At 39.7% G+C, this 17,454-nt stretch overlaps 1 protein-coding gene across 3 annotated transcripts in view; it reads left to right on the forward strand.

The window, feature by feature from the left end:
- Positions 1 to 17,454, forward strand: part of COL8A1 (collagen type VIII alpha 1 chain) — a 166,312-nt gene that overhangs the window by 75,048 nt on the left and 73,810 nt on the right. The window contains exon 2 of one of the 3 annotated variants that reach the window (XM_042230658.1): positions 9,442 to 9,552. The exons of the other annotated variants lie outside the window; for them this stretch is intronic. The gene's annotated coding sequence lies outside the window, so the exon portion shown is untranslated. The remainder of the gene's footprint in view (positions 1 to 9,441; positions 9,553 to 17,454) is intronic. 3 annotated transcript variants of the gene reach the window in all.

The following is a 17,454-nucleotide window of genomic DNA, read 5'->3' on the forward strand; positions in this document are numbered from 1 at the left end:
TCCATAGGCATTCTGTGTTTGGAGTTCCCGACTACTGATTTACGCCTTTGGGAACTCTTCCCAGTAGTAAATAGAGGGTTTCTTATATCCTTTTTGTATTCCAATTTGCATGCTGCCTTTTCCTTAATTTAAGGACAGTATGAAGGTTCAGAAGAAAGGGCTGCACACTGCTTGATTTTATTTATTTCTCTCCCCTTCTTTGTACTTGAATTATTTGCATTCTGGGAAAAGCTCAAGGGATGGCATTTTTATAAAAGTCCCGAGAGAGAGATCCATCACAGCAGTGGTTGAGAAAACTGTAATACAAGGCAGGTCACTTGATTTACATAACAGTCTGCAAATAAAGAACATGGTTTATGTTTCAAAAATTGGAAGAGGTAAAAAACTCACTGTTTTTTCAAGAAGCACTGTTTTTTTGTTTGGATTCAGGGGATGAATAAACTCCTATTTGCAGATATGACCCTTTCAGGGGCATAATAAACAAAAGGTGAATAAGATGAACATTTATTTATTCAATTCATCCATTTTTAACATCTTCCCAGCACAGAATGTGGTGATAAATAATAATGCTTGTTTTAAAATATCAATATATTGTTGTCAGCACACATTATATTTTTTCTCTCTTTCTATACTATGTTTCCATAAATGTCTTAGGCATGTTAGGAGAAAGTCCAAATTGAATGGGGCTTAATCATAACTTCAGTGAACTGAGTGACAGGTACATAAATTAATGTCAGGTCAGGAAAAATATCCACACAACTTCAGACAAGCAAAGGGCAATGTAGTCTTATCTTTTCAACAACCCCATGCCACCCACCTCAAACATCACACAGGTTTGTGTTTGCACTTGCCCTCCTCACTGGAAAATAGCAACAGTGTGAACTCTTGACAGTCAGGAAGGACCTTAATCTCCAGTTCAGTGCTTCCATTTTCCTAACATAATCTTATAATATTTGAAAGAACATAGGAAATTTTCTCAATGAAAATGTTTTGTTTCTAGAATAGGTTTTTTCTTTCTTTCTTTTTTTTTTCTTTACCTGGAACCCAGTTAAGCAGTTGGAAGTTTAAGAGTTATTTTCTAAAACACAAGGTGCTCAACCATATCTGATATGGTCATTTTCCCAAGAAAAAGTGGAGAAAAACTGCTGGACTCCTGGATGAAATTCCCTGTTAGAATTCCAGAGTTAGAACTCCAAAACTCTAAACACATTTTCAGACTGGTGGTTTTGTGTTCTTACCAAATGACCATTATATTTGTCCATGATAAACAGTTGTAACTCCTTGACTGGTTGGGACTGGTAAATCTGGAATTTGTCAGCTGCCTTTTCATTAGAACACAGATTCTCTCTCAGCTTAATGTGCATATTTTAGTGTCACTTCCAAATAATTAATTCAGATCCAATTTTCGTATATCTGCAATAGTAGATTCGGTAGCTCCTTAAGAAAGGTATATAGATTTTGCTATCCACGAGTAATATTGGGTTCTCTGGGGATCACAGCAAAAAGGATATTCTTATATAAAGTATCAAAAAAGAAAGCTAAATTTAAGTAAGAGAGCTGCCTGGATCTGTACAAGTCTTGCTGAATGACTAAGGCCTTGAGTTGATTTATATAACAAGTGCTTTTTAAATATTTAGCATTTCTTTTTCCAAAAGGATTCAGGTCAGCTTATAGTGACACAGATGATGCAAGATGAATCAAAGAGGAACTAAAGATGAAAACATGATATGGAATATGGAGAAAGGCTGTACCAAACATGCATGATGACATTCTGTATAATTGCTACAGGCTGATCACAGATAGGGACCAGATCTTTCTATCAGACCTCGGGAAAAAGAAACATGATCAGTCACAAAAAGACACACACACACGAAATTAACCTGCTGCTCACATCATTGCTGACACTGCCGGGTAAAGTCGTGGAGACCTTGGAAGAAGGATCACAATTCAGCAATCCAGGGGGAATAACCAGGCTCTCAAGCCCCAAGACGACACCAGGAGTTAGTTCAATTTTACATCTAACTGGAGCACACCTTTCACTTTTATCTTAGTGGTGACACCAAAAAGCTTCAAAACTTCAGCAAGTGAGGCATTATCCTTCTTTCTTCTGCCTATAACAACCCATCATTCTTCTGGGAAGGCAAGTGCATAACTACTTCCTGAAGAGCCTAGTAAGTGTGTTCAGGAAGAAGTCACTGGGCTGCCCCTTGCTTCTGTATCAAATTGGTCTTGATTCCTTAGGCAGAGGCATAGGAAAGTCAGAAGAGTCCAGGTGATTCTGCCCAGGCCCTGCCTAACTTGAGGCATTATTCCTAGAGAGAAAATTGGGGGGAAATGCCATCGAGTAAGAAAAATATAAAATAAATTAAACATACAAATAATTAAATTAAAAGCCTGTAAACATGTTAACATGTTTAATAAAATGAGTGCTCAGTTGCTCAGTCATGTCCAACTCTTTGCAACTCCATGAACAAGGTCCCTCTGTCCACGGGACTTTCCGGGCAAGAATACTGGCGTGTGTTGCCATTTCCTATTCCAGGGGATCTTCCTGACCCAGGGATGATGGAACCTGGGTCTCCTGCATTGCAGGCAGATGCTTTACCATCTGAGCTACCAGGGAAGCCCTTAATAAAATAAGAGTTAACATTTATCAAGCTTCCTATGTGTTGATACTGCACCAAGAGCTTCACATTTCATTCATTTAATCCGCTCACCCACCCTGAGGTAAATACTCTTGCATGTTTTGCAGACCTAGAAACCGAGGCCCAGAGAAGCTAGGTGATTTCCCCAAACCACACAGCTAATAAGCGGTGCCTCAGGATTTGACTAAAGGTGTCACTTCAGAACTAACCTCCCATCTATGAACTCCAACATCCACCTCACCTCATCCTTCACCACTTGGAACTTCTATTCTCCTTGGGTTATCCTGATGCCCTTTCCATTAAAAAAAAAAAAAAGTTAAAGGAAAACCCCAGAGTGTTACTTGTGCTTCTGGTCCATCATCCCCAACCTCTTTCTCAAAGACAAGGCTGCTGGCTTTGTGTGGTGAGCAGGCATCTGAGGAAGCGCTGAGCAAGTTCCCTCCCAGAACTGGAAAGTACACAAGATGCCAGAGGCCTTCAGACAGACAGTCTGTGGTCAGAGACTTAAATCCGGGGGAGTGGCTGTCCCTAATTCCTCATTTCTCCTTCACCGCTGCGTCTCCGTTCCCCCGCCTCGCATCCAAAGCTCAGACGTTCACTCCTCTCACTTGGCCCATTGACTCGCCTTGCCAGAAAATCACCAGCTTGAATTATTCTGATGATAAAACCTTCCGCCTGAAGCTAGAGCCTACTTCCTCCGCCCATCTTTGATCTCTGCAGAATTTTTCTTTTTTGGAAAAACCATACTGGCAAGCACACCAAACTCCTTCCACATACTTGAGATTTTACAGTGGCTTTTTTGGAACGCCGCTGTATTTTACATGTCAGTCGATCTCTATTGGAGAGAACGCCACAAAGACCTGTTGACACCTCACGGCTGAATTTCACAAAATGTTCTAGGAAGAGATAATTTTCTAATTATACCACCAAATTCTGCTTAGGAAGGCATTTTCCAACCACTCTGTTTGCAGTGGTGAGAATAGCCTGAGGGTGAAATTAGACCCGGGATGCATACTTTCCTTTCCTTTCTATCTCTCTCTTTTTATTCCTTTTTGGTATTAGGAAGTATTGCCTAGAAAACTGGGTCTTGCCTTCTACGTGCTTACCTGAAAAAGCAACCCTAAAGAAATGCTATCCCCTCATCCCCAGCCTCCACCCCTCCCCCCCCCCATTAACACCCGGAATGAGGACTCTTTTCCTGCACCCAAAAGGTTTAGAACCCCCAGAGGAATGTGCCTGCCATTCTGTGTCCCTTTTGTCCCATCTCTAACACGTCTTCCTGTTCCTGTCTGCCTGGACAGCTCTTTCTCCAACTACCAACTAGAAAAGTCACTCCCTTTTCATCCTTTAGACGATGTTTGAGTTTCAGTCCTCAAGCCAGCTTTTCCTGACTCACTAGACAAGGGTTCTCTCTCAAAGGCTGCCCACTCGCATCAGAATGATCAAAGCCCAGAAAACTGTGCTGTTAACAAAGTCCCAGGCGATTCTTGTGCACCTGAAAGCTGGAGAACCTCTGTTCTATACTGAGTTAATTCTGTGCTCTATCTTCTCGTAACCCTTGTCTACTCCCTCATCTTAGTGCTAATTGACTTAATGTTTATCTTCTGCATCCCATTATCAGCTCCATCAGGGCAGAGACATAGTTGACTTTTAAGACCTTGGCACCTTCTGGCTTCTGGTAGGCATTCATTAAATATTTATTGACTTGAATTGAAGCAAATCAGAACTGTTGTTAAGAAATATTGAATTGAATAGGAAATATTCAATTTCTCAAATTATCCACTTTTAGCAGAAGGTGATAAAGCAATTAAAACAAGTTTATAAGAAGAATCTAGTCAAAAACCAGAACCCACATAATGTTCACCTGCCTTTCCATATTGAATGTGACCTCACATTCATTTATTTGACCTGTGTACTTTCCATGAATGTACTGAATAGAAACAGAGGCATTGTCAGTGATTAACACTTAATTATTGGCCAGAAGGGGCTTCCCTGATGACTCAGTGGTAAAGAATCCACCTGTTAAGCAGGAGAAGCAGGTTCAATCCCTGGGCTGGGAAGATCCCCTGAAGAAGGAAATGGCAACCCACTCCAGTATTCTTGTCTGGGAAATCCCATGGACAGAGGAGCCTGGTGGGCTATAGTACATGGGGACACAAAGAGTCAGACACAGTTGAGCAACTGAACACCAGAACAATGGCCCAGAAGATGAGTTTTTTGTTGCAATTTTTTGAAAGAGTTTCAAAAACAAAGCTTAAAGCACAAAGAGTTTTTATATCAATGATCAATTCAGAGAGATGGCGATACATAGGAAAATCCCTTTTAATAACACACCCAATTCCTTTCTCATGTGTGAGGAGCGCTTGGCTATTTAACTCACTTTAAAGGTTATCCAGAAAGAAAATTCTGGGTTAAATGTTTTTTTTTAAAAAAAAAAGATGACTTCGGAATCCCAGAGCAAAGCACTGTTATCTATGAAACTGGGATATTTCCCAGGCCTCAACTGGGCTACCGCCCAAATATTCTCTCTCCTTAGCCCGCCCAAATAAAAGTGGCCTCCATGAACAAGAAACAGGTTATGACACAGGGAAAGCAACAGGACATTAAAATAAAACAGCTCTGTGATTTCCATGTGTTCTCCAAGCACCAAGAGCAGACTCTAATACAGAAAAGTAACAACATGATAACTCTTTTAGGGAATCCAGTTATGATCAAATAAAAGGGACATTGTTAAACGAAGTTTTCAGTACCCCATAAACAAAATTCCAAAGAGCCATGAATAAACTGAAGCTGAGGAAATGGAAGCATAAAAGAAGAGGTTTTCATCAAGCTTTCAAGAGTTTAACCTACTTGGTCAGCTGTCTCAAGAGGAATGGTCAGTCTGTTGACGTTCAAGAACAAGGCTTGCACCAGGCATAGACATGATAACATATGTACCAGACGCAGATATTACTACTATTATTATTATTATTTCTATTTTATAGGTGAGATGATAGAGATGTTAAGTAACTAGTTCACAGTCACACAAATGGCAAATGATAAAATTAATGTCAGGGCTGTGCATCCAGAGCCTGTGCCTCCAGCACTGTCAAAAATCTGGAAGCTTCTGCTAATGGTATAAATTTTTTAATGAACTGGATGAATGTGAGGTAGAAAAACCTACTATATTTCCTTATGTAATTTCTGGCCCCACTCCAGGACCTTACCTATAGGAGATAAAATTCACCATTTTGGAGCTCTGCCTGGGTACCAAAAGGCAAATCTGTCCTCAAACCAGAAATGATGATGGGGAGGGTCCTGAGAAAGTTTGGCTGCCCTGAGCAATTTATTATGAAAATTACAAGACTCTTTTCTGGACTTATTTTTTTCCAATTGCAAATCTTTACAGTGATCAGGCATTGCTTTTTCACTTCATTATCTCCTGTATGAAATCACTTCCTTTTCTGGTTCAGGAGCAAGGAGGCAATTTGAAAGCCTTTTGACTTTGGGAAACAGCAAAAACAACAACAACAAAAAGAGAAAGCAAAGAAAAAATGTGACAGTTATTCAGTAGTTACATAAAAATGGAATTGAGTTATGGTCTGAAAATGCAGAGAAAGTGAGTCACTTTAATAGAAACAAGTGTAATAGTCACCATATGATTAATTGTTTTGTTTTCAGCCCTCTAAAAACCTTCTCTCTTCTCTTCTCAAAACCCTTTCTCCCTTTTCTTTTTTCAAAACTCCTGGGACTTTTTTGCACATCTGCAAAACCAATATCAGTTCCAGGTTCCTATTCTGGTGTTGAACCAATCTGGCGTCCAGTCTCAGAAAAGGAAGCCAGTTCTCACCAGACAAACAAATGGAGGTGACCTAATACCTGGGGGAGGTGGGGGTGGTACCCCTGACTTATAAATGACAAAGAATGCCAAGCCTGTCTGGTCCTAGACCATTGACAAACTGAACCACATCAGAACTTAGAGGCAATTGATGAGGTCATGGGAAAACAGGTGAATTTTACTTTTGATCAGAGGGAAATTACATGGGATAGAATTTAATAACAAGCTAAGTAGTATGGTTCCTTTCTAACAGAATGTTTTTTAGGAAAAAAAATCAGCAAAGCAGGGATAATATTTTCTACCCATCTACCTTCTTAATGATGGTTTATTTCTCCAAACTGAGGATGGTTTAAAAAAAAAAAACAACACACATTTTGATGCTATCAATAAATAGAAGCAACTTTTCTTTCCACTAATAAAATATATTTGAGGCTGTCAGGTTTTTGTCAACTTCTATTAAATTTAGGTAAACATGGAAGTGAACAAAACAGAAAATCTATACTCTCTGGAAAAAAAACAAAGTTATACTTTGGAATGAGAAATTTTGAAAGGTTATGAGAAAATTTGCTAAGCCAAAGTCAGATCTTATTATTCCCACCTCGAACAAGTGAAGAAAAACTGAGTTATTTGTGATTATTCAAGTGGTACTTTCTTGGAGGAAAAAGATCCCAGACAATTCCTGGAAACTCTACTTCTCTGAGAAGATGGCATTTTTGTGAATTGAGGGCAAAGGCATGAGTAACATATGGAGTACATTTCCCCTCTAACACTGATCTGTTTAAAGTTGAGGGGAAAACCACTTGGCAACATGTACTGGCCAACCCAATGGCAAAAGTCATTTCAGTTTATCCTGAATCCACTCCATAGTCCACCTTCCAGCCTGCTGGACATTGGGCCCATGATTTCTAAGCCTTGAATTGAAAAGCAGCTGAAGATGTGTGGAGAACCCCGCTCTCCTTGGCACTCTTTTTTTGCCCCATGTCTGCAGAGATGATGTAAGGGAAAAGATCTAAAGCTTTTCCAGAAACAAGGTGGATTTCAAAGAGCATCAGAGTGACTGTTTTTTAAAGGCTTGCCTAGCCTAAGGAAGACCTCACGGAACTGGAAATCAGACATGGGATCTTCCCAAAGGTGGAGTGATTCTCCAGCCTGATTGGCCCAGGTCCTTCTTGATTTGGGCCCTGAAGGCCTAGCATCTCTGGAAACCCCTCTTTCCATGCAAACTGTTCACCCCAGTAGGAGAATTTGGATGCCTTTGTGGCTCAAATTTTGAGAAAGAAAAATCCCAGCGACACTGAGAACAATTTGTTCAACGTGAGCAAGGGAAAAAATAGAAATAAAAACTCTTGATAATAGCAGCTGACATTCACAGAGCCCTTGTTTGGGGCCATGCCTCTGCTGTGTGCTTTTGCAAACCTGATTTCAGTTGATCCCAATTACAGCCTTGAAAGTTATTTCTTCTTGTCCCCATCTTACACAAACTAAGAAACACAGACATTCAAGTACACACACACGCATTACACACACAGTAGGAAAAGAGCCTGAATGAATAGCACAAAGTACATCAAGCTTAACCAAGAGTTATCCCTTTCACTTTCCACCATTCAGAATCTTCTCATGCCCCATAAGCAGCCTCTTTAAGCTTTAAGATGGAATTAGGCTTCCTGGGTCGTGCTAGTGGTAAAGAACCCACCTGCTCGGGCAGAAGACATGAGACATGTGGGTTCAATCCCTGGGTTGGGAAGATCCCTGGAGAAGGACATGGCCACCCATTCCAGTATTGTTGTCTGGAGAATCCCACTGGACAGAGGAGCCTGGCAGGCTACAGTCCATAGGGTCGAATAGAGTTGGACACGAATAAAGTGACTTAGCATGCACGCACGCAGAACAGGACATATCACTTCTTTGTTTGCTATCCTAAGAACTTGCTAGATACCAGATGCTCCTTCAAGAAAGCAACTAAGGACTAGAGAAAATGGTACAGCTAACGCTTGTTAAATGGCAATTGCTTTAGCACCTCCTAAAACAGAATCCACAGGCTTCTATGGACTAAAGCTATAAACTCTACAGCAAATTTACTTGCATACTGCATGAGTTAAGACCTTCAATGCCTTCTCTCTAAAGCATTCTTTCAGTCATTGATCCTAGGCACCGGGCAACTTCTTTGGAGTTAAGCACCTTGCCAGACAGCTGCCCAGGAGCCCTGTTTAATCCCTCTCTCAAAGAGCAGGGGTGTTGTTTGAATAAAGTTGCCACTGTAATTGCTTGGCTTACCATTTAAGAGTATTATAGGCTCTGGGAATGGATTTCTGGGGGGGGGAAAAATACAATTAGAAGAAATGTTAACAGTATTCTGTTGAAATATGGAGTGTATAGTTGCACGGGAGGAGACAACCTGCCCCAGACTGGTCGCTAGAGGCTTGATCTTATGGAGAGAAGCTGTTTTACTTAAGCTGATTTCCTGTATAAAAACAGGAGGCCGAGAGCTTCTGGCTCTGATGAGAGGGGAGGGGGAAAAAGGCAGTCTGGATGTACCTCCAGTTTAACACTTAAAATCAGGCAAATGGAAAACACATCCAACTGGGAGCCTAACCATTGATACATGTGGATGACAAATTCAGATTTCCACATTTTAACTGAGAGCCCCTGACATTGTTCTCCCTGGACACATCTGAAAACACATGTATTTACTGCTAGTGGGCCAGAGACCACCACCACACAGTTGCGGCTAAAATGCAAGTAGCCCTGCTCTTTTTGTATCCAGACCATCTGTTTTCAACTTAGTGCTCTACTGGACTTCCTAAAACCTGACCCACCTCAAAGTAAGATGACATTCTTTTTCCCCCAAGGGCACCCTTCACCATGAAAGTAAAGCATACGCATTAGGACCAGCTGGCTGGAAGGAAGCAGTTTCTAAAGTCAGTCCCATAAACTTTCCAGATTCTCAAGGAAACAAATGACTCATTGGAGCTCTTGATGTAGGTGTCCAGTGCTTCCTGAAACTTCAGCAGACAAGACAAGGAAATGGAATCTATCTGAGGAACTGACCTTTGTTCTGGAGCTACTGCAGCTTTAAACACATGTCTGCCACCTGTAAGCAACTCCCTTGTGTTCAATGGCAACAATCCCAAGGATCTGTTTCCATCCATCTATCCATCATTCATCTCTCTATCCATCCATCTATCCATTCATTCATTCAACAAATATTTGAGCCTGATTTTAGGCTCAGGAGTATAGCAAAGATCAAGACAAAGTTCAAGAGTGACAGAGAGAACATTTAAGAGATTGTTACATAAACAAATGAGAAATGATGGTGGCTTGGACTAGTAGTGGAGACAGTAAGAGGTAAACATAGCAATGAAACATTGTAAAGAGAGAGCTGAGAGGTCTTATGATGATTTAGATACAGGAGATGAGGAAAAGAAGAGAACTAAGAATGACTCTGAAGTGTTGGGCTTACACAATGGGGTAGGTGGTTGAGCCATTTCCTATACTGATTCTGTAAGAATAATCCTAAACCAGGTAGGCAGGATAACTGTTAACTGGTTTTTTATTTTATTCCTTGCTTTCTTGAGATACAAGACGCTATTTATGCTTTCAGCCCTTAGCATTTGTAATGACAGCTGTTTTTTTTAATTGGGGGATAATTGCTTTATAATGTTGTATTGGTTTCTTCCTTACAATGATGTGAATCAGCCACAACTATATATATATATCCCCTCCTTCTTGAGCTTTCTTCCTCCCTCCCATCCTACCCCTCTAGAATGACAGCTTTTCAATGCAAATCTTTTCTGCATGTATCTCAAAACAAGAAAAAATGTGTTGGAGTCAGAGATACATGAACTGTCAGCAAATAGAAAATAATTCTCCTCAGTATCTGAGGAAATGAACGAATAAATGAAGGCTTGCATTTTGATTTTGCAGTCCTCCTTTGCTCCTTAAAATGAGCAACCTGATTAAGTCATTAAATGGGAATGCTAAAAGTAGGATTAGGGTCAGGACCTAAAATGTTTGCTCTCTTAAACAATCTGCAAAGATTAGTGGACTCCTGGAGACTGCCTCTCTGAACAGCCTATTGCATTTCCATATTCCATGGAGATTAGGAAACAGAATTAAAAGCTCTTACACACTCATTCTGGGGCACTTGTTAGACTGCCTTTATTAAAGTAAGAACACTTTATACTAGTAGAACCCTGTTCATCTAAAGGTGGAAGAATTTACAATCAGCAAACTGTTTATTGACTAGGTGATAACCTTTTGGAATCTAAATTAAACCTGGTGTGTGACATGAGTTTACCATACCCTGGCCTACACAGGTTAGTAATTATCAGGCCAGAAGCAGACTGCCATGTGTGTGCTCAGCCACTCAATCCTATCCAACTGTTTGTGACCCCGTGGACTATAGCCCACCAGGCTTCTCTGTCCATGAGATTCTCCAGGCAATAATACTGGAGATGGTTAGCCTGGTATAGAGTAGGATAATCATTCTCTTAGTAAACATATTAACTGCAACTGATTGGTCTTTGAACATATGTAAAAGACTGCCCTGAGCACTCTAATTCTCATGTTGGTTGGGAAGCACCCTGTTTATCTGAATTCCTTCAGCCTGTGAAAGTTTATCCATCAGACCAGCCTCTTGAAAAAGCACCCAGGGAGTTGCACTGGAAAAAACTACTTCTAAGAGAAACATTCTGTCCAAATGATTAGAACCAAAATGCAAATTCATTAACTCTGTGAACATAACACATAGATTCTTCTAATAAGAATGACAGTTTTTATGCATGCTCTAAAATGTGCCATAAGAAGGAAGCTTATTAAATAATAAGAATTTCAGTCATTACACCTTGTCAACAATGCTGGAAAAAATAGAAACCCAGATGAAAAAATGTAGCAAGTAGGTGGTCTTCCTGTCATACCAGATGACTCACCCCACCCCTCTCAGAAGCCCTCTCAATGGCACAAGCCACAGTTGCAGTCAGCCCTCAGCATTTCTTTGCATGACATTTGAACTTAGGAAGACAAGTATTTTGCTAACCCCTTGGTGCTGAATGTTTGACCTTAAAGCTTACTGTTTGCTCCCTTTTTGCCTCAATCCTCATGACTACAAATGCTATTATTAGTCATAAGATTGTTCAGTCCCTTTTAAATTCCAGCCATGGTATTTGACTCTCTGGCCTAAACATAATAGGGAATACAAAAGTCCTAATTATTTCTAAGGGGCCTAACTCTTTCATCTTTCCTGTGTGCTCCAAACTTTCCCAGCTGTATTCAGGACTAGCACCTATGTTAAGTTTTAGCAGTTTTTGCCCCTTAATCCTTCACTGAGCAAAGAGACATTCCTAGTTAAAAAAAAAAAAAAAATGCATAGGTTTGTGTGTGGACAGCCCTGGAACTAAATCTCAGCATTGCTACTGGTGAGTTAGGTGAGTTTGGGAAAGTCATCAAAACTCTGTGTTTTGCACAATAAGTGGAAGATACATGGAGGGCTATTATATAAATTATATATATATCATATAAAATTCCTGGCACAAAATCAGCATTCAATAAATAGTGTATATTATTATCATCAACAACATCACTCCATTTATGTAAAGGTAATAAGTGACTGAACATTATTTTCCATTTCAGCCTAATCCTGGAAAGGCTTAAAATCTTTAATCTTATGATTGAATTGTTTGTGACCACACAAAGATAGGACATCCAACATACCTTCTAGAACAATCCACTTAAGAGAAACTCAGGCTGTTTTGAGTTTAATCTGAAAAATCCATCCTAGTTTATCTATCATAAAAGATCGCATGGGTGCAAAAGTGCAAAAAGAGTCATAAAGTCACAAGTCTTTGAGTTCAAAGTGTCATTAGAAATGAAATGGCTCAGTTTATTCTTTACAGATGTGGAAACTGAGGCCCAGCTAAGACAAGCGGTGTTTATAAGGTCATGCAACCTAGTTTTCTGTCTCTCCCACAGTATCGCCCCTCACTTGTCTGGCGGCATCAATCTCCCTTTCTTCTGAACTCTCACAGTTCCCAAAGCTAGCTCACAAGAGAGAACACAATTACTACAGGCATGATGTTCTCATTGTTTCTTGTGTGCATATTATCTTTCCAATCAGACTTACGGCCCCTTGAAGACAAGTATCATGACTTAGGCTTACATAACTGCAGGGGAGCAGAACACTGTGATGGACAGACTCAGAGGCATTTCATTACCAGTCAGTTGATTGGGCAGGGGGCAGAGAGAACAAGCTTTTACTTGTTTCTTTAACCATTCTTGATTAACTTCTGAGAATCCACAAAAGCTAATACAAAAACTTAAAACTGGAAAGTTTGATTGAGGTTTTGAACTAATTAGAACTAATTAGGGAGGGCAGGAAAGGACAGCAGATATGCCTCTCCTAATCCCATCCTACAATCCTTTCTTTGAAACGTGGAGAAAATCCAGTTGAGACTTCCCAGGTGACTGATAGCTGTTTTTAAATGAGATTTCCACTTCTGCAGCATCAATTTCTGGCAATAAGTCTGCTCATAAGACTTGAAACTTTTCTCATGGAGTAAGAAAAGTTTTATTGAATCCATGTGATGAAAGATGAATAATATGAACCTCTATGAGCCAAAATTATTTTAAAAATCAGTCGCATACTTAGTTGTACCAGAATGCCACAGCTTCATTATATAGACATGAAGTGACACCTGGCACATCTTAGGAAAATATTTCTTATCCTCGCTTATTTTCTTTTAGCTTGCATGTATTGAGTGCATCATGATGGTAATACTTACAGACCATTAAATAAACATAATAAAAAGTTAAAAGCCCAGATTCAAGAGTCAAACAGTCTGGCTTTGAATTCTGGGTTCACAACATGGTAACTGTGTGGGCAAGTTACTTAACATTACTGCCTCACTTTCCTCATCTATTGAGTAGGGAAAAGTTGGGGAAAAAAATAGTATTAACTCAGATTTGTTATAAGGATTAAAACAAGACAATACATGAAAAAAACACTTTAAATGTATGACACACACAGTAAGCACTCAGTAAATATTAGTTATTTATCATTACTATTCTAATCATTATTAAATACTTATATGTCAGGCACCGTGCTAAGCAGTTTATATATTTTAGTAGATATAATTTTTGTAAAAATGTGCAAGTGTGTTCATTAATATGTTTCAAGCACCAATAGGAGCTCCTAGCCCACACAGGCACTGAGTGTATAACTGATGAGTGAATAACTGATTGCATTTACTCCTCACCAAAACTTCACAATGTGGCAGGAACCCAGAATACAACAGTGAGCAAGACGATATCCTAACCTTCAGGAGGAAGCAGGGCCTTGCGGGGAAGGGAGGCAAGTCAACAGCAATTCTGATCCAGGTTGACTGCTCTGGCAAGATAGTACAGGGCATATGGGGGAAGGTATGAGGACCCTGATGCTGAGAAAGATTGAGGGCAGGAGGAGAAAAAGGCAACAGAGGATGAGATGGTTAGATGGCACCACCAACTCAACAGACATAAGTGTGAGCAAACTCTGGGAGACAGTGAAGGACAGGGAACCCTGGCGTGCTGTAGTCCATGGGGTTGCAAAGAGTCAGACGTTACTTAGCAACTCAACAACAACATGAGGAACACCTAGTCCAAACTCAAGGAAACCACAGTGCCTGCTGGGAAAAAGTGACATCCTGATTGAGATGTGAAGGATCCAATAACATGCGACAGGGCATGGTCATTTCCTTTGGCCGGTGTCACGCAACATAATGAAATGAGGGAGAGAGAGGAGCCAGAGGTCAGTGGGTTCTGAGTGCAGTGGGGACCCCATCCTCATAGCCATGCAGCCATTTAAATGGCTTTAGAATGATGACTGGTGGCTTCCTCCATCTCACTGGTTCTCAGAGTTCTACCATTTGCTTTGAGAAACATTAACTTTGATATTTATTTGCCTATTTGCAAGTCCACATTGCTGAAACAATAATCACTTATGGTTTTCAGATCCAGGCCTGTTTTTGACCATCTTTTGTCAGTGGTTTCTAAGCTCAAAGCTATCTTGAACCTTTTGAACCCAAAGCCTGTGGGTAGAAGTTTTTAGCATGAGTAGATCCAATAGGATCTGTTATTTTTGCCACAGAATTTCTCATCTGATTACCTCCACAATACCATACTATGATTCAATGGTTAATCTCTCTCTTAAGCTTATAGCAAAGAGGCAGGTTAACTTTTTGTACATGGTTGACTCAACCTCATCAATGAGTGTATCTTCTATTATCTTCTAATATTAAATGACAGGCAGAGAATTTTCAGGGAAGAAGATAAGTAGTGAGATGTGGAGCAAAAGAAAAAGTTTTGTAATCCTACTTACCTTCCATTTAACATGTTAATTCCAGTTTTTATTCTGCATGTATATGCTACATTACTCTGGACTTCCTAGATGATCTCCCAGCTAACCCGAATTTTTCTTCTTAGAATTCAAGGTGATAACACTGAGTAAGAATAACATAATAATAATAATGACACATAGATTTTCAGCTGGAGACCTCATGGGAATTTTATATTCACCAAAAAGCAGTCTTTTATATAAATGTGTCGGGTCAGTTGGCATAATTACCTGAGAAAACCTAAATTCAAACAATCTTTTCTATCACTAAACCAGGTGTGAATTGGTTTATCTTTGCAGAATGAACTCCTTAGTGGTTAAGGTATTAGGAAAAATTTGAAAAAAAAAAAAATTGGCTATGATTTAAAAACTGGAACCTAGTACTAGTCTCTGCGTGTGTGCTAAGTCACTTCAGTCATGTCCAACTCTATGCAACCCTATGGACGACCTGCCAGGCTCCTCTGTCCATGGGATTCTCCAGGCAAGAAAACTGGTGTGGGTTGCCATGCCCTCCTCCAGGGGATCTTCCCAACCCAGGGATTGAACTTGAGTGTCTTACATCTCCTGAACTGGCAGGCAGGTTCTTTACCACTATCACCACCTGGACTATAAAAAAAGGCAGTCTTTGTTTTTGAAGTTAAAACCAGAGAGGGAGGCAAATTATTTAAGTCAAGACCTTAAAAGAATGATAAAGAATTTTGGAGAATGAAAACAAGTGGGAGGAAAGACTCCATCATGATTCCTTTAGCCCCACTTAGTTCTGTACTGTTCTGTTTGTGATTTTGGTGTGGTGAGAGGATGAGGAAGGGAAAACAGGAAAACAAGGGGCAGGAGAGGAAGAGTGGGAAACCGGACAAAAAGAAAGGGCTGAAAAGATGAAAGGCGTGGCAGGGAGCATTCTCAGACCACTTAGAATTAGGGAGTAGCACTAAGATAGGCGCTCAGGCACGCCATGCCCCTTACTCACCATCAACTCTAACACCAAGCCAGGAGGAACGCCTACTGGGTGAAAAGTGCAAATATCACTCAGAGACATGCTATGTGAGTTATGCGGTGCAAGATGGGACAAAGGCATGAAAAGAACTGTTAAAAACGTCAGCTGATTGCTGAGCAGTCCAGTCAGCCAGCCAGTGAGTGCAGAGCACACGCTCTATGTTCAGCTGGTACTAAAGCTGTGGTCTCAGCCTAGGTAGAAAGGGCTGAAGGGAGAAGAGAGGGGCCTGGTGATCCCCACAGGAGAGCAAAAGAGAGACTTAAAATCAGGTAGATTTTGTTGTTTGAGACAGAAAATAAATTGCTGACAACCTGGCAATAGAAAAAGAATGGCTCATGTTTATACAAATATCCATTCTTTTTTGATATCTGGAATATGATTAAATACAGACTTCCCTTACTTAATTAGTCATGAGGTTTGTTGAAGAATATTTTTCGAGTCAAGCAAGCAAAAAACAGGCTAATGCAGGAAAATGCAAAAGGGCAGATGAAAGTATCCATCTTTCTTATAAAATCCCTGAGAATATTTTAGCAGACGCTGGGTTTCTTAAGTCAGGGAGGTGCTGTGGCTAACTCTGATATGGCTTTTGATGCTTAATTCAAAGTTCAGTAGAAGTTTAAAAGGAAATGAAGTGAAAATTGATCACTCAATATATAATCATTTGGAGAAAGAGATCCACCCCAAAAATATTTTTGCCATGGACTTTTTTCAATGCCCTACTTTTGAAAGTTCTTTCAATAATGTAAATTTTTTTAAAATTTCATGCTTGGAAAATACAGAACAAAGTTCCATATAGTTCCACTATATACAAATCTCCTGTAAATGCATTATCATACTTAGGTAATTTTAAAAATAAAATAAATAAATAAAATATTCCATGCTACTTAAGTGTTTGAAATAAAAGAATGTCTTTTAAAGAGAATCCTATGTGTCATCATATTCTCAATATACTTGTTTTAGTATGTGGTTTAAAAGAACCCAGGGCATGAAAGATGGAAAGCATATCCATGTGGATAGAGAAGATGGGGAATTACAGACTCCTTTCCAGGGGCCTGAAACCAACTTAATGAAAAAACTCATATATGATATCAGTGGCCTTGCAAAAATATTCAGGCTATAACAAACTGGGAAATGACTTAGCATATACAAACACTCATACCCGTTGACATTAATGTATCATAGAAGTAGAAATAGGTACCCAAGAAGACCTATATTAAACTATGTAAGTTATACCTCAATAAAAAAATGTTAAACAGAGTTTAGAGGTTCTTGCTGTAGAAATCAATCATTGGATGACACATTAACATACATAGGATTACTGCTATTGTAAGAATGGTGTTAGTTAAGGGAAAATAGCTGCTCTTTGGGGCCAAAGAATACTTAGAACTTATCCATGGGATTGTTGAACAGTAAAAGTACACAAAACCTTAAAAATATTTTGTCCATTGTCTCGCTTTATAGTTGCGAAAAAACAAGATAGATACCCCTCTTCAACCCACTGCGCTATCTACAGGTAAATTCTTGTCCAAGGGATTAAGAGCTGGGAAGTGGCCATTAATAGGTTGAGACTATCATCATCTCACCCATTTCAAAAAAAGCAAAATATAGATTCTGATGTTCTTTTATATTTTTATGA

The sequence above is a fragment of the Ovis aries genome, chromosome 1 (genome assembly GCF_016772045.2).
Source record: "Ovis aries strain OAR_USU_Benz2616 breed Rambouillet chromosome 1, ARS-UI_Ramb_v3.0, whole genome shotgun sequence".
NCBI lineage: Eukaryota > Metazoa > Chordata > Mammalia > Artiodactyla > Bovidae > Ovis > Ovis aries.